General features: G+C 47.2%; 1 pseudogene; it reads right to left on the reverse strand.

The window, feature by feature from the left end:
* Window positions 1-3415: 3415 nt before the first annotated feature.
* Window positions 3416-25210, reverse strand: part of LOC121845620 — a 31569-nt pseudogene continuing 9774 nt past the window's right edge.

The following is a 25210-nucleotide window of genomic DNA, read 5'->3' on the forward strand; positions in this document are numbered from 1 at the left end:
CCACGTCACGTTCTCACGGATACGGTTCTAACACTACGGTGGTCACGTTCTCACACTACCGGTCACGTTCTCACGGATACGGTTCTACTACCGGTCACGTTCTCACGGATACGGTTCTCACACTACAGGTCACGTTCTCACGGATACGGTTCTCACACTACCGGTCACGTTCTCACGGATACGGTTCTCACACTACTGGTCAGGTTCTCACACACGGTCATACGGTTCTAACACTACTGGTTCACTACGGTTCTAACTACCGGTCTCACGGATACGGTTCTAACACTATTTCTGGTTACACGTAACTATCTCAGCGGTCGGATACGGTTCTAACACTACTCACACTACCGGTCACGTTCTCACGGATAGGTTCTGTAACGTTCTATACGGTTCTCACGGTCACGTTCTCACGGATACGGTTCTCAACTCTCACGGGTTCTCACACTACCGGTCACGTTCTCAATGGTTCACATCACACTACCGGTCACGTTCTCACGGATACGGTTTCACACTACCGGTTTTCACGTTCTCACATGAACGGTTCTCACACTGATTCACGGATACACTCACACAGTCATCTCACGGATACGGTTCTAACACTACTGGTCACGGATACGGTTCTCTACGAGTGCCGTTTTCTTCTCACGCATTTCACAGCTCAAGTGTTTGATGAAAGGCCACGTCTCTGATAACACTACCTGGTCACGTTCTCTCACGTTCTCACGGATACGGTTCTAACACTACTAGTCACGTCACGTTCTAACACTACCCGTCACGTTCTCACGGATACGGTTCTAACACTACGTCACGTTCTCACGGATACGGTTCTAACACTACCCGTCACGTTCTCACGGATACGGTTCTAACACTACCCGTCACGTTCTCACGGATACGGTTCTAACACTACCCGTCACGTTCTCACGGATACGGTTCTAACACTACCCGTCACGTTCTCACGGATACGGTTCTAACACTACCCGTCACGTTCTCACGGATACGGTTCTAACACACCGGTCACGTTCTACGGATACCTGGTCACGTTTCTAACACTACTGGTCACGCGGATTGGTCACGGTTCTAACACTACTGGTTACTGTACCATTGTCCATCCAGGTGCCTAACACTAGGGTCAAAGCTGAGATCTGAACACATGGATACGGATCTCTACCGGTCACACGGTTCTAACAAGGTCATGGATACGGTTCTAACACTGGGTCAAAAGCGGATACGGTTCTAACACTGGTCACGTTATCAGTGGATGTTCTAACACTACTGGTCACTGTTTCAGGATACGGTCAAAAGGCCAGATCTAACACTACTGGTCACGTTACTGTCTCATTGATACGGTTCTATCTCATTCACATGTTAGGATAGTGGATAGACCTTCAATGAGCTCGAGAATAGAACTTTTCAGACGGGGCCGGTAGGAATGTGCCCAACTAGCCCGTCAGACCAGCCAAATGTTGTATTTCCAAACATGACACGGGCCGGAACATTTTGGACCCCGTTGTTACCCTGGCTAGTAGAAATGGTCTGCTAGCCTGGCTGACCCAAAATCCTGACTTCTGCCCATCTCTTGGTGTAGCTCCAATTTTGGATTGTTTCATATTTCAGACAAAAAAATATAACCAAAAATGGATGACTAAGCAATTTATTGGATGTTTCTGGGGCATTTGTTCTGTACTGAAGGAAGGCACAAACACAGATGTCAATAACAAGCAGGACTGGGGTCAATGCCATTTTAGGAAGTCGACTCACATTCCACTTTAACGCAAATTGGAATTTCAGTTAATCTCCCGAATTGAAATGGAACTGAGCCCCCAACCCTGATTTACAAGTCACAGTCAGCATTCCAAATGGCACCTATCTGATGCACTTCTTTTGACCAGCCCTATGGATCCTGGTCAAAAGTAGTGCACTAGATAGGGGATAGGGTGCTATTTGGGACTCCTACACAGTTAAAGGAATCGGAGACGGATGTTTGCATGAAGAGGGTGGTGGATGACAGACAGCTGAGGACGACCCCACTATAACAGGTGGCCTGGTTCCATTTCCAACCCCACAACCCTACCCTTGCGCCATTGGCAGCCTTTCACTGATATCAGATGATTTGGATGTGAAGCAACACTGCCACAGAGTAACTATACAGCTATATACTGTATCCAAGCTATAGCTTTTATCTAGCAGTGTCTTACAGTATGTATGACCACTGTTAAACTCCCGAGTGGCGCAGCGGTCAAAGGCACTGTATTGCAGTGCTAGAGGCGTCACTACAGACTCTGGTTCGTTTCCAGGCTGTCACACAACCGGCCATGATCGGGAGTCCCATAGGGTTTGGCCCAGCATCGTCCGGGTTAGGGGAGGGGGGTAGGCAGTCATTGTAAATAACATTTTGTTCTTTCCTGACTTGCCTATTTCAATAAAGGTTCATTTAAATTTGAACCATCGAACTCAACAGTCAGTCTGCTGAAGAGCGCTCTGTAACCACAGCAACCATACCATCTCTGCCGAACCACAGGAAGCAACCCAAAACGGCCCCCTAGTCCCTATAGTGGTCTAGAGGAAATGGGATGCCGTTTTAAAATATGAATTCACCTCACAAGTTCCCCCAAAATTCACAAGAAAGTACATCAATGTCTACAAGTGAAGTTACATTACATGGTTGTGAATACTGTTAGCAAAAAAAAAAAAAAAAAAAGTTTTTAAAAAGCACATTAAGAGCATGAAATCTGATCTGAATCTGATTCAGAACACTTACAGAATCTGAACACCGCATGAGTTCTGCTCACACCGAGCTAGAGAACTGAAAACGGGTCGACAGGGAGAGGAGAGACCGACGAAGAAGAGGTTACGATCTCTGGAGTGAGTCGTTTTTCACAGTGATGGTGTTTTATTCTGCGGTAAACCAGACCAGCATGCTTTGCAGCTCAAGTGTTTGATGAAAGGCAACGTCTCGCTCTCTGATCACTTCTCTGAGCGAGACCACCCCTTATTGTTCTCACATTCAAAAGTTTAAAAACACCATTTTAGGACGTTTGGAAAGAATGTGCATCTGAAATAGGGCACAGGAATGACACCCTATTCCCTATTATAGTGCACTACTTTAGACCAAGGCCCATAGCACTATGTAAGGAATAGGGTGCCATTTCATGCACAGCCTGAGTGTGTCTTGAAAAGGAATAATAATTGGTCAGTTCTGGTACACCAGTCTGTATCAAATGGCAGGATATCTTATCAGACAGGTCAGAAAGGGCTTTGTGTACATTGTCCATCCAGGTGCCCAAGAGGAGAAAGCTGAGATGTTCTGATACCAGAGCACACAACTCTCAACCATCACCAGTCATACCTGGAGGAAGCACAGATCGCTGGGCCAGATGAAACCTTTCCCAGGGTGAAAGGACCAGATGAGTCACAGTGGGTAAAAGAGGGGTACATTTTACTGTAAACAACAGTGGAATGCACATTTAGAAATACCCCAACACTGAACAGTTGCTATAGGGGTAGAGGCTAAGTGTCGAAGGCAGTGGTATTCAAAAGGCCAGGATCGCAACCCCCACTAAACAAAAAGTAGAGTACAGATTATTGTATGAGACAATATACAAACGTATTTGAAAAATAAAATTGAGTACATTTATTTTGGTTTCTTGTAAATGTAATGAATCAAGGGTTATTCGTTGATGTAAAAATCTAAAATGTACTGGTTTTTATTATTTTTGGGGTTGGGTTCATGAGAAATTGCACACAACAAAACAGGGTCCCTGCTAAAAAAGTTTGAATAGCACTGGTCTAAGGGGTTGGGTCTAGGGGTTGATTTGGGACAGGACAACTCCAGCAGACAGGACTGTTACCCTGCTTGTCCCTTTGTGTTGACTGACAGGGCTGCTGTCCAATCAGCAGCCTCAGAACACCAGCACCTTCCAACCAGGGTGGGCTAAGGAGCAGCCAAAGAACAGGCAGTCCACCCCTGGTCCAGCAGCCAATCAAACACCACTTCCCGGTTCCCTGAGCCAATCGTAACCCTCAGCTTGAAGTTGCCTCCGTCGCTAAGGTTGTTGTTGTTGCTAATAGGAAGTAGGTTGACCACTTCCATATCGAAGGTCACAGCAGAGCCGAGGGTGATGGAAGGCAGCTGGTTGGTCATCTCTTTACCGTTGACAAACACTGCTCCTGAAGGTGGAGAAGAGGAAAAGAGAGAAGAGGAAGAGAGAGAAAAGAGAGAGAGAAAAGAGGGGGAAGAGAGAAAAGGGGAGAGAGAGAAGAGGGGGAGAGAGAGAAAAGAGGGAGAGAGAGAAAAGAGGGGAGAGAGAGAAAAGAGAAGAGAGAGAGAGAGAAAAAAGAGAGAGAAAAGAGGGGGAGAGAGAAAAGAGGGAGAGAGAGAAAAGAGGGAGAGAGAGAAAAGAGGGAGAGAGAGAAAAGAGGGAGAGAGAGAAGAGAGGGAGAGAGAGAAAAGAGGGAGAGAGAGAAAAGAGGGAGGGAAAGAGAGAGGAGGGAAAGAGAGAGGAGGGAAAGAGAGAAGAGGGAGGGAGAGAGAGAAGGTGAGAAAAAAAATATATGTTTTGCTACCTTAACGCTGCTGCTACTCTGCAATTGTACGCTTTACCCAAAATAAAAAGTGATTGTGAGCGTACCGTTGGTGGAGATGCAGACAGCCTGGTCCCTCTGCAGAGACTCCGCCTCCCTCACACCCCACACACACCCCGATACTGTCCCGCTTGTCCACCTGGCCCGTCGCAGAGATCCTACGCAAGCACACAAAACACACATTAATCACAGCATAACATTACGCTAGAGATTGTGATGGAGAGAGAGAGAGGGAGTGTGTGTGTACTGACTTGAAGGTGAGCGTCTGTCCACAGAAGTAGGTCGGGGCGTTGGAGTAGAGAACCCCAGCTTTAGAGGGGGACGAGTCACTCCGCATGGCGATGTTCCTTCTACTGCTGAGGATGTAGCCCTCACTGCCTGGACACCACTCTGGAACACACACACACACACACAGTCAGAGAAACACACACACACACAGTCAGAGAAACACACAGTCAGAGAAACACACACCACCGAGAAGAAGACAGGAACCATGACAACAGTACATCTTCAGTCGAGGCCGACTGCATTTCAACAGGTCTGGCTCCAGGAGACACACCTTCTCACGCCACAGACACTGAGACACAGGAGATGAGACAGGAGGTTGAGTGTTGCCAGAGAGGACGGTGCTTTACTGACACCAACAGCACGGGAGGTGAAATTACAAGCTAGGTAGCAAGTGTGTACTAGGTAGCTAGTGTGTGTGCTAAGTAGCTAGTAGGTGTAGTGTGTGCTAAGTAGCTAGTGTGCTAAGTAGCTAGTGTGTTCTAAGTAGCTAGTGTGTGCTAAGTAGCTAGTGAGTAGCTGTGTGCTAAGTAGCTAGTGTGTGCTAGCTAGTAGCTAGTGTGTGCTAAGTAGCTAGTGTGTGCTAGTGTGTAGCTAGTGTGTGCTAAGTAGCTAGTGTGTGCTAAGTAACTAGTGTGTACTAAGTAGCTAGTGTGTGCGTACTAGCTAGCTGCACAAGCAACAATGGTTAACATTACACCCTGGACCAGAGCTAGTTCCCTGACTATTATGTGCCTAACACACTGATGCCCTGGACCAGAGCTAGAGACTCATGATACACGAGACCAACAAACGTCTACAGGTTACGCGAGCACACACCATCAGAGATGCAAAAATACCATCAGAGATACAAAAATACCATCAGAGACACAGAAACACCATCAGACACACAGAAACATCATCAGAGACACAGAAACACCATCAGAGACACAGAAACACCATCAGAGACACAAAAACCATCAGAGACACAAAAACACCATCAGAGACACAAAAACACCATCAGAGACACAGAAATACCATCAGAGACACAAAAACACCATCAGAGACACAGAAATACCATCAGAGACGTACTTTGAGGTTCGTAGACCACGCTGTGTCAGCATGCAGAACCTGGAGCTGAACGCATCACCCTGTATCTGCTCCAGGTGTGTCTGTGTTTACCCTGGGGGGTGTGAGTTTACCCTGGGGGGTGAGTTTACCCTGGGGTGTCTGTGTTTACCCTGGGGTGTCTGTGTTTACCCTGGGGGGTGAGTTTACCCTGGGGTGTGTGTGTGTTTACCCTGGGGTTTATGTTTACCCTGGGGTGTGTGTGTGTGTCTGTTTACCCTGGGTGTCTGTGAGTTTACCCTGGGGTGTCTGAGTTTACCCTGGGGTGTGTGAGTTTACCCTGGGGGTGTGAGTTTACCCTGGGGGTGTGAGTTTACCCTGGGGGTGCGAGTTTACCCTGGGGGTGCGAGTTTACCCTGGGGGTGCGAGTTTACCCTGGGGGGTGAGAGTTTACCCTGGGGGTGTGAGTTTCCTGGGGGTGTTTACCCTGGGGGGGTGTGTGTCTCTGTTTACCCTGTTGTGTGTGTCTCTGTTTACCCTGTGGTGTGTGTCTCTGTTTACCCTGTGGTGTATGTGTGTGTGTTTACCCTGTTGTGTGTGTGTGTTTACCCTGTGGTGTGTGTGTGTTTACCATGGGGTGCCAGCGTGGTGTATCCTGTCTGTGGGACGCTCCAGGGGCTCCACTCGGTACGTCCCTCCCCCCGGGCACACACCCTGAACAGATGATCAGTGTGGGGGTCCAGGTGTAGGACCAGGAACTCCTGCTCCGGCCCGATGTAGGTGTCCTCGTACTGACCTGAAGGGGAAGATACCAAGGTTAGGACCATCGGCTACCATTAACAAAGCACTATTCTAGTAGAACGTACTAGTCATATTATAAAGTACTATTATATGATAAAGTACTATTCATATGATAAAGTACTATTCATATGATAAAGTACTATTCATATGATAAAGTACTATTCATACTGTAAAGTAACATTAATACTATACATATAAAGTACCATTCAATTATAAAGTACTATTCATATTATAAAGTACCATTCAATTAGAACATACTATTCATATTATAAAGTACTAGTCATATTATAAAGTACTATTCATTTGATAAAGTACTATTCAATTAGAACGTAGTATTCATATGATAAAGTACTATTCATATTATAAAGTACTATTCAATTAAAACATATTATTCATATTATAATGTACCATTCATACAATTACATTTAATAATATATTTCACGTTATAATATAATATAGTATTAATATTATTAAGCTCTATTAATAAAGTACTAATATGTAATTCTGTGGTTAGGACAACATATCCACAGGCCCAAACAGATTCATGGGATCAGGACTGGTCCCTTTGTTGCACTAAGAGACAGTCGCTGGTCCCTTTGTTGCACTAAGAGACAGTCGCTGGTCCCTTTGTTGCACTAAGAGACAGTCGCCGGTCCCTTTGTTGCCATAAGAGACAGTCGCTGGTCCCTTTGTTGCCACTAAGAGACAGTCGCGGTCCCTTTGTTGCACTAAGAGACAGTCGCCGGTCCCTTTGTTGCACTAAGAGACAGTCGCCGGTCCCTTTGTTGCACTAAGAGACAGTCGCCGGTCCCTTTGTTGCACTAAGAGACAGTCGCCGGTCCCTTTGTTGCACTAAGAGACAGTCGTCCCTTTGTTGCACTAAGAGACAGTCGGTCCCTTTGTTGCACGGTCCCTTTGTTGCACTAAGAGACAGTCGCCGGTCCCTTTGTTGCCATAAGAGACAGTCGCCATAAGAGGTCCCTTTGTTGCACTAAGAGACAGTCGCCGGTCCCTTTGTTTGACAGTCGCGGTCCCTTTGTTGCACTGAGAGACAGTCGCTGGTCCCTTTGTTGCACTAAGAGACAGTCGCTGGTCCCTTTGTTGCACTAAGAGACAGTCGCTGGTCCCTTTGTTGCACTAAGAGACAGTCGCTGGTCCCTTTGTTGCACTAAGAGACAGTCGCCGGTCCCTTTGTTGCACATAAGAGACAGTCGCCGGTCCCTTTGTTGCACTAAGAGACAGTCGCCGGTCCCTTTGTTGCCATAAGAGACAGTCGACCGGTCCCTTTGTTGCACTAAGAGACAGTCGCCGGTCCCTTTGTTGCCAGTCGCGGTCCCTTTGTTGCAGAGACAGTCGCCGGTCCCTTTGTTGCCATAAGAGACAGTCGTCCCGGTCCCTTTGTTGCCATAAGAGACAGTCGCTGGTCCCTTTGTTGCACTGAGAGACAGTCGCGGTCCCTTTGTTGCACTGAGAGACAGTCGCCGGTCCCTTTGTTGCACTGAGAGACAGTCAGTCCCTTTGTTGCACTAAGAGACAGTCGCCGGTCCCTTTGTTGCACTAAGAGACAGTCGCCGGTCCCTTTGTTGCACTAAGAGACAGTCGCCGGTCCCTTTGTTGCACTGAGAGACAGTCGCCGGTCCCTTTGTTGCAGTCGCCGGTCCCATAAGAGACAGTCGCGGTCCCTTTGTTGCACTGAGAGACAGTCGCCGGTCCCTTTGTTGCACTGAGAGACAGTCGCCGGTCCCTTTGTTGCACTAAGAGACAGTCGCCGGTCCCTTTGTTGCACTAAGAGACAGTCGCTGGTCCCTTTGTTGCACTGAGAGACAGTCGCCGGTCCCTTTGTTGCACGGTAAGAGACAGTCGTCCCTTTGGTCCCTTTGTTGCACTGAGAGACAGTCGCGGTCCCTTTGTTGCACAGAAGAGACAGTCCGTCCCTTTGTTAAAAGTTAGTGTCCCTTTGTTTAAAACATGTTTTTTAAAACATTCCGGTCCCTTAGATTATTATTATAATTTTGAATAAATACGATTGATATACCATCACAAAGAAATGAAGAAGTTCTGGGATATTAAATCATTTTTGACCTGGGTCCCTTTGTTGCCAGACACTGAGGTCCCTTTGTTACTGAGAGACAGTAGTCCTGCACTGAAACAGTCATCATCCACCTAGAGACAGCTGGAGGCAGAGAGACAGAGGTCCCTTTGTTCAGAAACAGATTTAGACACATTAAAACAGAGACACATTATAATAATTTTGAATAAATACGATTGATATACCATCACAGAGAAATGAAGCAGTTCTGAGAGACAATCATTTTTGACCTGAGAGACACACACAGAGCAGAGAGCACACAGAGAGAGAGAGACAGAGAGAGCAGAGACACACAGAGAGAGAGACACACAGAGAGAGAGAGAGACACACAGAGAGAGAGAGACACACAGAGAGAGAGAGACACACAGAGAGAGACACAGACACAGAGAGAGACAGAGAGAGACACAGAGAGAGACACAGAGAGAAACACAGAGAGAGACACAGAGAGACAGAGAAACAGAGAGAGACCGAAACAGAGAGAGACACAGAGAGACAGAGAAACAGAGAGAGACACAGAGAGAAACAGAGAGACAGAGAGAGAGACACAGAAACAGAGAGACACACAAACAGAGAGACACAGACACAGAGAGAGAGACACAGAGAGACAGAGAAACACAGACACAGAGAGACAGAGAAACACAGAGAGAGACACACAGAAAGACACACAGAGATGTTATGAAACACACACCCCCACAGTACAGTAGTAGTAGTTAGTTAATATCAGTGTCAAAACACCTGTAGAGTGTGTGTGTGTGTCCTCACCTTACACCAGCGTACTAACACACTGCCAGGTCTCTCCTGGAGCTCCTCTATCTGGACCGGAGGGTGTGAAGAGACTGATCCGTGTCGTGACACTCTGTCTCTCACCGCGTACAGCAGAGAGTCATCCAGCTGGGCAGACACACACGGCACGTCTACTAATACTGGTACCTCCGGGAGGCTGAGACACACACACACACACACACACCGTTAAAATAAACACACACGCCGAGTTAACCTTTACATTGTCGTCTTAGAGTTATGACATAGTGAAAGAGAGTACGACAACTCCCTCTCTCTCCTTCACCTGTCCAGATGGATCTGAAGGGCCTTCTTGGTGAAACACCCCAGCAGGTCCTCCTTCTCCCCAGACCACAACGGATAGCTACCTCACCTGGAGACAGGGGAGGGATTAAAACCTTTAATCAGTGTTTAATTACAGCATGAGTCATTAAATAGGACATCACTGAGGAGGAGGAGGAGGAGAAACAGGATTCTGATGGTACTGAGGAGGAGGAGGAGAAACAGGATTCTGATGGTACTGAGGAGGAGGAGGAGGAGAAACCAGATTCTGATGGTACTGAGGAGGAGGAGGAGAAACATGATTCTGATTGTACTGAGGAGGAGGAGGACAGGAGAAACAGGATTCTGATGGTACTGAGGAGGAGGAGGACAGGAGAAACAGGATTCTGATGGTACTGAGGAGGAGGATTCTGATGGTACTGAGGAGGAGGAGGACAGGAGAAACAGGATTCTGATTGTACTGAGGAGGAGGAGGAGGAGAAACAGGATTCTGATTGTACTGAGGAGGAGGAGGAGGAGAAACCGGATTCTGATTGTACTGAGGAGGAGGAGAAACCGGATTCTGATGGTACTGAGGAGGAGGAGGAGGAGAAACATGATTCTGATTGTACTGAGGAGGAGGAGGACAGGAGAAACAGGATTCTGATGGTACTGAGGAGGAGGACAGGAGAAACAGGATTCTGATGGTACTGAGGAGGAGGAGGAGAAACAGGATTCTGATTGTACTGAGGAGGAGGAGGAGGAGAAACAGGATTCTGATGGTACTGAGGAGGAGGACAGGAGAAACAGGATTCTGATTGTACTGAGGAGGAGGAGGAGGACAGGAGAAACAGGATTCTGATGGTACTGAGGAGGAGGACAGGAGAAACAGGATTCTGATGGTACTGAGGAGGAGGAGGAGAAACAGGATTCTGATGGTACTGAGGAGGAGGAGGACAGGAGAAACAGGATTCTGATTGTACTGAGGAGGAGGAGGAGGAGAAACAGGATTCTGATTGTACTGAGGAGGAGGAGAAACAGGATTCTGATTGTTGAGGAGGAGGAGGAGGAGAAACAGGATTCTGATTGTACTGAGGAGGAGGAGGAGGAGAAACAGGATTCTGATTGTACTGAGGAGGAGGAGGAGAAACAGGATTCTGATTGTACTGAGGAGGAGGAGGAGAAACAGGATTCTGATGGTACTGAGGAGGAGGAGAAACAGATTCTGAGGAGGAGGAGGAGGAGAAACAGGATTCTGATGGTACTGAGGAGGAGGAGGAAGAGAAACATGATTCTGATGGTACTGAGGAGGAGGAGGAGGAGAAACATGATTCTGATGGTACTGAGGAGGAGGAGGAGGAGAAACATGATTCTGATGGTACTGAGGAGGAGGAGGAGGAAGAGAAACATGATTCTGATGGTACTGAGGAGGAAACATGAGAGGAGGAGGAGGAAGAGAAACATGATTCTGAGGAGAAACGGTTCTGATGGTACTGAGGAGGAAGAGGAGGAGGAAGAAAAACATGATTCTGATGGTACTGAGGGGGAAGAGGAGGAAAACATGATTCTGATGGTACTGAGGAGGAAGAGGAGGAGGAGGAGGAGAAACATGATTCTGATGGTACTGAGGAGGAGGAGGAGGAGGAGGAAGAGAAACATGATTCTGACGGTACTGAGGAGGAAGAGGAAGACAGGAGAAACATGATTCTGATGGTACAGAGGAGGAAGAGGAGGACAGGAGAAACATGATTCTGATGGTGTGTAAGAGTCATAATAATTTGTGAGGTGATTATATTATTATATTATTATTATTATTATATTATATTAGTCCTGTTACACACAGTGTGTAAGGGACATGTGTATTTTGCATATCCCTACTCCCCTGAGACAGTCTCAGGGAGTGGGGTCACGGCCAGGGTCACCTTGTTAAGTGCCTTGCTCAAGGGCTCCGGGATTTGAACCATGCGTCCCTCCGTCTATCTATACCTCACCCTCTCGGAGCAGCTCGTCTGCAGTGTTGACTCCGTGTTCTATGAGTTTCTGGCAGTCGTCCAGCGGTCGAACGCTGTCCTGCTCGATGACATCCACCTCGCTAAGGAGCACGCTCAGACGCTCCGTCAGGAGGCGGGTCACAGCCGTCTGGAGCTCTGAGAAATGACGCTTCAACCCCTCTCTGGCCTGAGACGAGCTGCCTCGTACCTGGAGGAGCGAGAGGAGAGGAAGAGAGAGGAGGGAGAGAGAGAGGGAGAGAGAGAGAGGAGGGAGAGAAAGAGGAAGAGAGAGGAGAGGAAGAGAGAGGAGAGAGAGAGAGAGAGAGAGAGAGAGAAGAGAGAGGAGAGGAAGAGAGAGGAGAGAGGAGAGGAAGAGAGAGGAGAGAGAGAGAGAGGAGAGGAAGAGAGAAGAGAGAGAGAGAGAGAGAGAGAGAGAGAGAGAGAGAGGAGAGGAAGAGAGAGGAGAGGAAGAGAGAGGAGAGGAAGAGAGAGGAGAGAGAGAGGAGAGAGAGAGAGAGAGAGAGGAGAGGAAGAGAGAGGAGAGGAAGAGAGAGGAGGGAGAGAGAGAGAGAGAGGAGAGAAAGAGAGAGAGGGGGTGGGAGAGGAGAGGAAGAGAGAGAGGGGGTGGGAGAGGCTCAATTGATATACTAACTTTGTACCAAAAATGCTAAAACGCACTGTTTCCAAATCGTACCCAGTCCCCCAACGGAACAGGAAGCTGGTGGTTAGTCGTTTGCAGTGAAACTTAGTCTCTGTTTCAGTTCCTCTTAACAGACAATCATGCTGAGCTGAAGTCCTGTCATTATGAAACTACCAGACTGTCTCAGTCCCAAATGGCACCCTTAGTGTCTTTATAGTGCACTAGTGCTCATAGAGAGGAGGGGCCCATAAGGGAGGAAGGGCCAATAGAGCTCTGGTCAAAAGTAGTGCACTATATAGGGAGCTTTTTGGGGCACACCCACTGACTGACAGTCCTCCTCTCACTATGACTCTGACTATGAGAGAGAGAGAGACCAGTGAGAGAGAGAGACCAGTGAGAGAGAGAGACCAGTGAGAGAGAGAGACCAGTGAGAGAGACCAGTGAATGAGAGAGCCCAGTGAGTGAAAGAGACCAGTGAGAGAGACCAGAGAGAGAAGGGGAGACCAGTGAGAGAGAGACCAGAGAGAGATAGAGACCAGTGAGAGAGAGAGACCAGTAAGCGACCGAGAGAGAGAGCGAGAGAGCGAGAGAGACCAGTGCGAGAGAGACCAGTGCGAGAGAGACCAGTGAGAGAGAGACCAGTGCGAGAGAGACCAATGAGCGAGAGAGACCAATGAGCGAGAGAGACCAATGAGCGAGAGAGACCAATGAGCGAGAGAGACCAATGAGCGAGAGAGACCAATGAGCGGGAGAGACCAATGAGCGAGAGAGACCAGTGAGCGAAAGAGAGACCAGTGAGCGAGAGAGACCAGTGAGCGAGAGAGACCAGTGAGAGCGAGAGAGACCAGTGAGAGCGAGAGAGACCAGTGAGAGCGAGAGAGACCAGTGAGAGCGAGAGAGACCAGTGAGAGCGAGAGAGACCAGTGAGCGAGAGACCAGTGAGAGAGAGAGAGAAGGAAACAGAAGAGAAGGAGGAGCTGCACTGATAAACAAGATAAAAGAATAGTTGGATGAGGATGGAAAGACCTACATGGAACACTATCAGAGATCAGTGTGTATGGACAGCAGGACACAGGAAATGCCTCACTGGAGCCATTGCATCACTTCCTGGTGTCTATCAGTTTTGTGGAGATAAGGGCAGTATCCTAAATGGCAGCCTATTCTCTATATACTGAACTCATTTTGACCAGGACCCAAAGGTAGTTCACTATGGAGGGAATAGGGTGCAATTTGGGATGTGGCCAAAGATCATGTATATTTTGGGACGGTGAAGGATGGGAAAGCTAATATTGTCATCTGGAATACAATGACATGTCCACTGGGAGTAGAGGGCATACAGGCTGGAGAGAGAGAGATAAGAGGTATGAGAGAGAGTGAGAGGAGAGAGAGAGTGAGACGAGAGAGAGACCAGAGAGAGACCAGTGAGCGAGAGACAGACCAGAGAGAGCGAGAGACAGACCAGAGAGAGAGAGACCAGAGAGACCAGAGAGAAAGAGACCAGAGAGAGACAACTACAGGATGTTTTGACTCCCTCTCTTCCAGAAGCCAGTATCTAAGGCACACACACTGCTCACGGACGTCACACCATCCTGGTAATCTGTGTGTGTGTGACGGAGCAGCTTTTCCTGCCTGCCTTGTCTCATATTACAGTGATGATGACTCATCCCTGGGGAAGAGGGGGTTATGGGAAAAATGGCCCAAAACTGGACTCTACAGCTGGGAAAGGAGAGAGATGTGTGCCAGATAATGGGGTGGGAACAGTGGGCCCAGAGAGCAGCAGAACAGAACCATTCTGTAGATAAAAGTGTCCGTTTCAATTCATTGATAACTTTGTCAGTCTCTCGGTTATATAGAGTGGGTACTACCCGTTCTCTCGGTTATATAGAGTGGGTACTACCCGTTCTCTTGGTTATATAGAGTGGGTACTACCCGTTCTCTTGGTTATATAGAGGGGGTACTACCCGTTCTCTTGGTTATATAGAGGGGGTACTACCTGTTCCCTCGGTTATATAGAGGGGGTACTACCCGTTCTCTTGGTTATATAGAGGGGTACTACCCGTTCTCTTGGTTATATAGAGGGGTACTACCTGTTCTCTCGGTTATATAGAGTGGGTACTACCCGTTCTCTCGGTTATATAGAGTGGGTACTACCTGTTCTCTTGGTTATATAGAGCAGGTACTACCTGTTCTCTTGGTTATATAGAGGGGTACTACCTGTTCTCTTGGTTATATAGAGCGGGTACTACCCGTTCTCTTGGTTATATAGAGGGGGTACTACCTGTCTCTCTTGGTTATATAGAGGGGGTACTACCCGTTCTCTTGGTTATATAGAGCGGGTACTACCTGTTCTCTCGGTTATATAGAGCGGGTACTACCTGTTCTCTCGGTTATATAGAGGGGTACTACCTGTTCTCTTGGTTATATAGAGCGGGTACTACCTGTTCTCTTCGGTTATATAGAGCGGGTACTACCTGTTCTCTCGGTTATATAGAGCGGGTACTACCTGTTCTCTCGGTTATATAGAGCGGGTACTACCTGTTCTCTCGGTTATATAGAGCGGGTACTACCTGTTCTCTCGGTTATATAGAGCGGGTACTACCTGTTCTCTCGGTTATATAGAGCGGGTACTACCTGTTCTCTCGGTTATATAGAGCGGGTACTACCTGTTCTCTCTCGGTTATATAGAGCGGGTACTACCTGTTCTCTCGGTTATATAGAGCGGGTACTACCTGTTCTCTCGGTTATATAGAGCGGGTACTACCTGTTCTCTCGGTTATATAGAGCGGGTACTACCTGTTCTCTCGGTTATATAGAGCGGGTACTACCTGTTCTCTGGAGGTTATATAGAGCGGGTACTACCTGTTCTCTGGAGGTTATATACAGGGGGTACGGTACTGAGTCAGTGTGGAGGTTATATACAGGGGCACCGGTACTAGTCAGTGTGGAGGTTATATACAGGGGTACTACCTGTTCAGTGTGGAGGTTATATACAGGGGTACAGTACCTGAGTCAGTGTGGAGGTTATATACAGGGGTACTACCTGTCAGTGTGGAGGCTATATAAGGGGTACCAGTACTGAGTCAGTGTGGAGGTTATATACAGGGGTACCGGTACTGAGTCGTGGAGGTTATATACAGGGGGTACCGGTACTGAGTCAGTGTGGAGGTTATATACAGGGGTACCAGTACTGAGTCAGTGTGGAGGTTATATACAGGGGGTACCGGTACTGAGTCAGTGTGGAGGTTATATACAGGGGGTACCAGTACTGAGTCAGTGTGGAGGTTATATACAGGGGGTACCAGTACTGAGTCAGTGTGGAGGTTATATACAGGGGGTACCAGTACTGAGTCAGTGTGGAGGTTATATACAGGGGGTACTGAGTCAGTGTGGAGGTTATATACTGAGTCAGTGTGGAGGTTATATACAGGGGGTACCGGTACTGAGTCAGTGTGGAGGTTATATACAGGGGGTACCAGTGTGGAGGTACTGAGTCAGTGTGGAGGTTATATACAGGGGGTACCGGTACTGAGTCAGTGTGGAGGTTATATACAGGGGGTACCGGTACTGAGTCAGTGTGGAGGTTATATACAGGGGGTACCGGTACTGAGTCAGTGTGGAGGTTATATACAGGGGTACCAGTACTGAGTCAGTGTGGAGGTTATATACAGGGGGTACCAGTACTGAGTCAGTGTGGAGGTTATATACAGGGGGTACCGGTACTGAGTCAGTGTGGAGGTTATATACAGGGGGTACCGGTACTGAGTCAGTGTGGAGGTTATATACAGGGGGTACCAGTACTGAGTCAGTGTGGAGGTTATATACACCGGTACTGAGTCAGTGTGGAGGTTATATACAGGGAGTCAGTACTGAGTCAGTGTGGAGGCTATATACAGGGGGTACCAGTACTGAGTCAGCGTGGAGGTTATATACAGGGGGTACCAGTACTGAGTCAGTGTGGAGGTTATATACAGGGGGTACCAGTACTGAGTCAGTGTGGAGGTTATATACAGGGGGTACCGGTACTGAGTCAGTGTGGAGGTTATATACAGGGGGTACCAGTACTGAGTCAGTGTGGAGGTTATATACAGGGGATACCAGTACTGAGTCAGTGTGGAGGTTATATACAGGGGGTATCGGTACTGAGTCAGTGTGGAGGCTATTTACAGGTTGGTTGAGGTCATTTGTACATGTAGGTAGGGGTGAAGTGACTGTACATAGATAATAAACTGCGAGTAGCAGCAGTATATAAAACAGCAGTCTTATGGCTTGGGGGTAGAAGCTGTTGAGGAGCCTTTAAGGTCCTAGACTTGGTGCTCCGGTAGCACAGAAAACAGTCTATAACTTGGGTGACTGGAGTCTGTGACAAGTCTGGCTGAGCAGTGGTGACAGTACAGGGAAGGTTTCAGCCACAACTCTCTGTCCATCGCCATTGGGGCGGCAGGGTAGCCTAGTGGTTAGAGCGTAGAGGCGGCAGCGTAGCCTAGTGGTTAGAGCGTTGGACTAGTAACCGGAAGGTTGCAAGTTCAAACCCCCGAGCTGACAAGGTACAAATCTGTTGTTCTGCCCCTGAACAGGCAGTTAACCCACTGTTCCTAGGCCGTCATTGTAAATAAGAAATTGTTCTTAAACTGACTTGCCTAGTTAAATAAAGGTTTAAAAAAAAAAAAAAAAAAAATTGTAATTTACTGGGAAGCCAAAATGTAGATTTAAAGGATGGAGAATCCTCCTGGTTCATTGAAGCCCCACCACTCGCCATCATACACAACTAGTTCCCAGCTACGCCTCACAAAAGGACAAGTTTGAAATGAACCAATTAACATTTGAATGTTGATCACAATGTGCACATAGACTCTGTTTTTAAAAAAAACGGAATAGCCTGGAATGTTTTTCAGCTCAGATTTACTCAAGAGGCAGAGAGCTACAGCCCAGCATCGTCACAGCCTATAGACCTCGTGTATCTAAAAATATATAGAGAGATTTAATGTGTTCCGGGTTTCACAGTGCAGACCGAACCGAGGGCCAGGTACTGAACGGTTCAGCGCCAATACGTGTACCGTTACACCCCCTATTCAGTAGATGGGAATTGAACCACAGAAGTAGTTGTTTTATACACACACTACGTCATCACACACTGCCTTTCACCTGCAACACGTCAGCTGGATGGAAACATCTCTCTGGGGGGGGGGGAAACAGAGACATCTTGGTTTTAATCAGGATTTTAGAACATTCTGATCTGTCGCCAGATGGATGGATGTTACAGACTCAGATGAAGTCCTCACCTGAACTAAACAGCCTTTTTTCAATAGAATGGGCTTTTAAGTTTGGGAGTAGGACGACTCCGCCTCCGGTTTGGCCAATGAGTCGTGTTTGTCTCTCTTTCTCTGTTTTACTTTTAGAGGGGGAGGGAGGAGGAGGGGGAGTCTCTCTCTCTCTTTTCATATACCTCTCTTTCTCTGTTTTACTTTTAGAGGAGCAGGAAATAACAACATTGTTTACAATTAGCCTGAGGGAGGAGGAGGAGGGGGAGAGAGGGAGGAGGGGGAGGGTGGAGGGAGGAGGGTGGAGGAGGGGGAGAGGGAGGAGGGAGGGAGGGAGGGAGGAAGGGGGAGAGGGGAGTGGGGGTGAGGGAGGGGGGAGGAGGGGAGAGGGGAGTGGGGGGGGAAAGGGGGAGAGGGGAGTGGGGTGGGGGGAGAGGAAGGGGTGGGGGGAGAGGAAGGGGGAGGGGAGAGGGAAGGCTGTAACATCTTCCTGATACTAGATGAGGTCCTGGTCTGTGTAGTCTTTAGTTCCGGCCCTGATTATTCAGGGCATTGATTTATCTTTATATTTACCATATCAACTAGAAGTCGACCGATTATGATTTTTCAACGCCGATACTGATTATTGGAGGACCAAAAAAGCCAATACCGATTAATCGGCCGATTTTAATATTTATATTTGTAATAATGACAATTACAACAATACTGAAAGCACAATTAAACACTTTTATTTTAACTTAATATAATACATCAATAAAATCTATTTAGTCTCACATAAATAAATGAAACATGTTAAATTTGGTTTAAATAATGCAAAAACACAGTGTTGGAGAAGAAAGTAAAAGTGCAATATGTGCCATGTAAAAAAGCTAACATTTAAGTTCCTTGCTCAGAACATGAGAACATATGAAAGCTGGTGGTTCAATATTCCCAGGTAAGAAGTTTTAGGTTGTAGTTATTACAGGAATTATAGGACTATTTCTCTCTCTACCATTTGTATTTCATATACCTTTGACTATTGGATGTTCTAATAGGTACTTTAGTATTGCCAGCCTAATCTCTGGAGTTGATAGGCTTGAAGTCATAAACAGTGCAATGCTTGAAGCACAGCGAAGAGCTGCTGGCAAATGCAGTAAAGTGCTGTTTGAATGAATGCTTACGAGCCTGCTGCTGCCTACCACCTCTCAGTCAGACTGCTCTACCAAATCATAGACTTAATTATAATATAATGACACACAGAAATACGAGCCTTAGGTCATTAATATGGTCAAATCTGGAAACTATCATTTCGAAAACAAAACATTTATTCTTTCAGTGAAATACGGAACCGTTCTGTATTTTATCTAACGGGTGGCATCCCCAAGTCTAAATATTGCTGTTACATTGCACAACCTTCAATGTTATGTCATAATTATGTACAATTCTGGCAAATTAATTCCGGTCTTTGTTAGGAAGAAATGGTCTTCACACAGTTCTCAACGAGCCAGGCGGCCCAAACTGCTGCATATACCCTGACTTCGAATGCGGTTTTTTGTTAAATCATCACCCGTTTGGCGAATTAGGCTGTGATTCGATGATAAATTAACAGGCACCGCATTAATTATATGCAATGCAGGACAAGCTAGTTACACTAGTAATATCATCAACCATGTGTAGTTAACTAGTGATTATGTGAAGATTGATTGTTTTTTACAAGATAAGTTTAATGCTAGCTAGCAACTTACCTTGGCTCCTTGCTGCACTTGCGTAACAGGTGGTCAGCCTGCCACTCAGTCTCCTCATGGAGAGCAATGTAATCGGCCAGAATCGGTGTCCAAAAATGCAGATTACCGATTGTTATGAAAACTTGAAATCGGAACGAATTAATTGGCCATGTCGTAGGTCGACCTCTAATCTGAAATCTGAATGAGGGTTGGACCAGTGTAGTTGTGTTGTTACCTGTTACCTGGGTGTACCAGTGTAGGTTGTTACCTGTTTGCGTGAGGGTGACCAGTGTAGTTGTGTTGTTACCTGTGCGTGAGGTTGGACCAGTGTAGTTGTGTAGTTACCTGTTTGCGTGAGGGTGGACCAGTTACCTGGTGTTGAGGTTACCTGTTGTTACCTGAGGGTTGGACCAGTGTAGTTGTGTTATTACCTGTTTGCGTGAGGGTTGGAGGGTTTGTGGACCAGTGTAGTTGTGTTGTTACCTGTTTGCGTGAGGGTTGGACCAGTGTAGTTGTGTTGTTACCTGTTTGCGTGAGGGTTGGACCAGTGTAGTTAGTTGTGTTGTTACCTGTTTGCGTGAGGGTTGGACCAGTGTAGTTGTGTTGTTACCTGTTTGCGTGAGGGTTGGACCAGTGTAGTTGTGTTATTACCTGTTTGCGTGAGGGTTGGACCAGTGTAGTTGTGTTGTTACCTGAGGGTTGGATCAGTGTAGTTGTGTAGTTACCTGTTTGCGTGAGGGTTGGACCAGTGTAGTTGTGTTGTTACCTGTTTGCGTGAGGGTTGGACCAGTGTAGTTGTGTTGTTACCTGAGGGTTGGACCAGTGTAGTTGTGTTGTTACCTGTTTGCGTGCGGGTTGGACCAGTGTAGTTGTGTTGTTACCTGTTTGCGTGAGGGTTGGACCAGTGTAGTTGTGTTGTTACCTGGTTGTGTGAGGGTTGGACCAGTGTAGTTGTGTTGTTACCTGTTTGCGTGCTTGGCTGAGTCCATGTAGGCGTTGTTGTAGTTCGCTCCTGTAATTCTGAGCTGCTTCTATACTCTCCTTAGCCTCCTGCAGCAACGCCTCAGCTTCTATAGACATCCTGCTGTACCGCCTGGCTCCTACACACACACACACACACACACACACACGTCATTAGCGGATGTTTGTAACTTCATGTCCCTGTGGTCTGATACTCTGCACTCTGACAGCGTTCAGACTGGAACGTGTGTATTTCCCCTGAAGTCAGTTTGACGCTCTGCACCACCACAGTACTACAACAAGGATGGTCAGACAGACAGCAGTGAGAAGAGACAGTAGCTTGTAGACCAGACAGACAGCAGTGAGAAGACAGTAGCTTGTAGACCAGACAGACAGCAGTGAGAAGAGACAGTAGCTTGTAGACCAGACAGACAGCAGTGAGGAGAGACAGTAGCTTGTAGACCAGACAGACAGCAGTGAGGAGAGACAGTAGCTTGTAGACCAGACAGACAGCAGTGAGAAGAGACAGTAGCTTGTAGACCAGACAGACAGCAGTGAGAAGAGACAGTAGCTTGTAGACCAGACAGACAGCAGTGAGAAGAGACAGTAGCTTGTAGACCAGACAGACAGCAGTGAGGAGAGACAGTAGCTTGTAGACCAGACAGACAGCAGTGAGAAGAGACAGTAGCTTGTAGACCAGACAGACAGCAGTGAGGAAGAGACAGTAGCTTGTAGACCAGACAGACAGCAGTGAGAAGAGACAGTAGCTTGTAGACCCAGACAGCAGTGAGGAGAGACAGTAGCTTGTAGACCAGAGACAGCAGTGAGGAGAGACAGTAGCTTGTAGACCAGACAGACAGCAGTGAGGAGAGACAGTAGCTTGTAGACCAGACAGACAGCAGTGAGGAGAGACCAGACAGACAGCAGTGAGGAGAGACAGTAGCTTGTAGACCAGACAGACAGCAGTGAGGAGAGACAGTAGCTTGTAGACCAGACAGACAGCAGTGAGGAGAGACAGTAGCTTGTAGACCAGGCAGACAGCAGTGAGGAGAGACAGTAGCATGTAGACCAGACAGACAGCAGTGAGGAGAGACAGTAGCTTGTAGACCAGGCAGACAGCAGTGAGGAGAGACAGACATGTAGACCAGACAGACAGCAGTGAGGAGAGACAGTAGCTTGTAGACCAGGCAGACAGCAGTGAGGAGAGACAGTAGCTTGTAGACCAGGCAGACAGCAGTGAGGAGAGACAGTAGCTTGTAGACCAGACAGACAGCAGTGAGGAGAGACAGTAGCTTGTAGACCAGACAGACCAGTAGCAGACAGCAGTGAGGAGAGACAGTAGCTTGTAGACCAGACAGACAGCAGTGAGAGAGACAGTAGCTTGTAGACCAGAGAGCAGTGAGTTTGGCTGAAGGTACAGTAGCCTGTACCAGACCAGACATGCAGTTTGCTGAAGATACAGTAGCCTGTAGACCAGTCAAGAGACAGTAGCTTGTAGACCAGACAGACAGCAGTGAGGAGAGACTGGGAGATAAGAGGAGAGTAGAGGATGTCTGACGATGATGTGCAAAACAGATCAAACCACTTCCCTTTAACTGGAGGAAAGCAACCAGCCAACCAGAGACCAGACACTAGCAGCAACCAGCCAACCAGAGACCAGACACTAGCAGCAACCAGCTTCAAGCAGATCGTCGCTATTCACATTCAAGATGACTTCATAGCAGATACAAACAGAAATCCATGGGTATGAAACAAAAGAGTTCTACTGACGCTATGGGTTCGAGTACGCCTGCACCAGACCAGAACATGCTGAGGTAGTTTGGCTGAAGGTACAGGATAGAAGAAGCCTGTACCAGACCAGAACATGCTGAGGTAGTTTGGCTGAAGGTAGAGTACAGTCTGTACCAGACCAGAACATGCTGAGGTAGTTTGACTGAAGGTACAGTACAGCCTGTACCAGACCAGAACATGCTGAGGTAGTTTGGCTGAAGGTAGAGTACGGCCTGTACCAGACCAGAACATGCTGAGGTAGTTTGGCTGAAGGTAGAGTACGGCCTGTACCAGACCAGAACATGCTGAGGTAGTTTGGCTGAAGGTAGAGTACAGCCTGCACCAGACCAGAACATGTTGAGGTAGTTTGGCTGAAGGTAGAGTACGGCCTGCACCAGACCAGAACATAGCTGAGGTAGTTTGGCTGAAGGTAGAGTACGGCCTGCACCAGACCAGAACATGCTGAGGTAGTTTGGCTGAAGGTACAGGATAGAAGAAGCCTGTACCAGACCAGAACATGCTGAGGTAGTTTGGCTGAAGGTAGAGTACGGCCTGCACCAGACCAGAACATGTTGAGGTAGTTTGGCTGAAGGTACAGGATAGAAGAAGCCTGTACCAGACCAGAACATGCTGAGGTAGTTTGGCTGAAGGTAGAGTACGGCCTGTACCAGACCAGAACATGCTGAGGTAGTTTGGCTGAAGGTAGAGTACGGCCTGTACCAGACCAGAACATGCTGAGGTAGTTTGGCTGAAGGTACAGGATAGAAGAAGCCTGTACCAGACCAGAACATGCTGAGGTAGTTTGGCTGAAGGTAGAGTACAGTCTGTACCAGACCAGAACATGCTGAGGTAGTTTGGCTGAAGGTAGAGTACGGCCTGCACCAGACCAGAACATGCTGAGGTAGTTTGGCTGAAGGTACAGGAACCTAGATCCAGAAGCCTGTTTGGCTGAACCAGACCAGAACATGCTGAGGTAGTTTGGCTGAAGGTAGAGACGGCCTGTACCAGACCAGAACATGCTGAGGTAGTTTGGCTGAACTGTAAAGACAGCCTGTACCAGACCAGAACATGCTGAGGTAGTTTGGCTGAAGGTAGAGTACAGCCTGTACCAGACCAGAACATGCTGAGGTAGTTTGGCTGAAGGTAGAGTACGGCCTGCACCAGACCAGAACATGCTGAGGTAGTTTGGCTGAAGGTAGAGTACGGCCTGCACCAGACCAGAACATGATAAAGACTGGTTTGACTGAAGGTAAAGACGGCCTGTACCAGACCAGAACAGCTGAGGTAGTTTGACTGAAGGTACAGGATAGAAGACTGGTTTACACACAGTCTTGTCTAAAACCTCCATCTCACAGACTGCATTGTTTTTGCCACAGACTGTATAAAGACTGGTTTCACACACAGACTGTATAAAGACTGGTTTCACACACAGACTGTAGAAAGACTGGTTTCACAGACTGTATAAAGACAGACTGTATAAAGACTGGTTTCACACACAGACTGTATAAAGACTGGTTTCACAGACTGTATAAAGACTGGTTTCACAGACTGTATAAAGACTGGTTTCACACAGACTGGTTTCACACACAGACTGTATAAAGACTGGTTTCACACACAGACTGTATACAGACTGGTTTCACACAGACTGTATAAAGACTGGTTTCACAGACTGTATAAAGACTGGTTTCACACAGACTGGTTTCACACACAGACTGTATAAAGACTGGTTTCACACACAGACTGTATAAAGACTGGTTTCACACAGACTGTATAAAGACTGGTTTCACACACAGACTGTATAAAGACTGGTTTCACACAGACTGTATAAAGACTGGTTTCACAGACTGTATAAAGACTGGTTTCACACACAGACTGTATAAAGACATAAAGACTGGTTTCACACAGACTGTATAAAGACTGGTTTTACACAGACTGGTTTCACACATCGACAGACTGGTTTATACAGACTGGTTTCACAGACTGTATAAAGACTGGTTTCACACAGACTGTATAAAAACTGGTTTCACCAGAGGCAGAAAGAGGAGATGGACAGGTTTTCACTAGAAGCCATCCCAGTGTACACAATGTGTCCTACCCTGCCCCCAAACACACACCTTAGTGTGGACATCTGGGAGGTTGATTGATTGATTGATTGATGATTGATTGAGTGATTGAGTGAGACTGTTCAAAGGGTCACGGTACGACTGTCAAACACACACAGACACCGGGAGGGTCAGAGTTAGTGTTGCAGGACAACAACACCAGTGGAACCACATGACCCACTGGGCTGAACCCACCGGTTTCCCTCCAGACGGATAAAACAAAACACATGGTCTGTCCCTTAAAGAACTCCCGCTGGTAAAACAGAGTCCAGTATTTAGGGAATAGGGTGCCATTTGGGATGCAGACAGTGGTTCCATCTCCCCCTGCAGACATCTTTGGTTCAATCTACAGACCTAACAGATAGATTGACTGACTGACTAACAGAACCACACAGACACAGTCCTAACAGAACCACACAGACACAGTCAATCTAACAGAACCACACAGACACAGTCAATCTAACAGAACCACACAGACACAGTCAATCTAACAGAACCACACAGACACAGTCAATCTAACAGAACCAACAGAACCATCTAACAGACAACAGTCAATCTAACAGACCCACACGGACAATCTAACAGAACCACAGACAGACACAGTTAACAGAACCACACAGACACAGCATATTGAGATCTGCTTCTTTGTCACTGATCTGTTAGAAAATAACTAGTGTATGTTTTTCAGAAAGCTTTCTAAAAGGGTGTGGTTTGTTGTTGGTAGCTGTTCTCAGTCTCTAGAATCCTACAGATTATAACACACTGTCTCTAGAATCCTACAGATTATATAACACACAGATTATAACACTGTCTCTAGAATCCTACAGATTATAACACACTGTCTCTAGAATCCTACAGATTATAACACACTGTCTCTAGAATCCTACAGATTATAACACACTGTCTCTAGAATCCTACAGATTATAACACACTGTCTCTAGA

The sequence above is a fragment of the Oncorhynchus tshawytscha genome, unplaced genomic scaffold (genome assembly GCF_018296145.1).
Source record: "Oncorhynchus tshawytscha isolate Ot180627B unplaced genomic scaffold, Otsh_v2.0 Un_contig_993_pilon_pilon, whole genome shotgun sequence".
Taxonomy (NCBI): domain Eukaryota; kingdom Metazoa; phylum Chordata; class Actinopteri; order Salmoniformes; family Salmonidae; genus Oncorhynchus; species Oncorhynchus tshawytscha.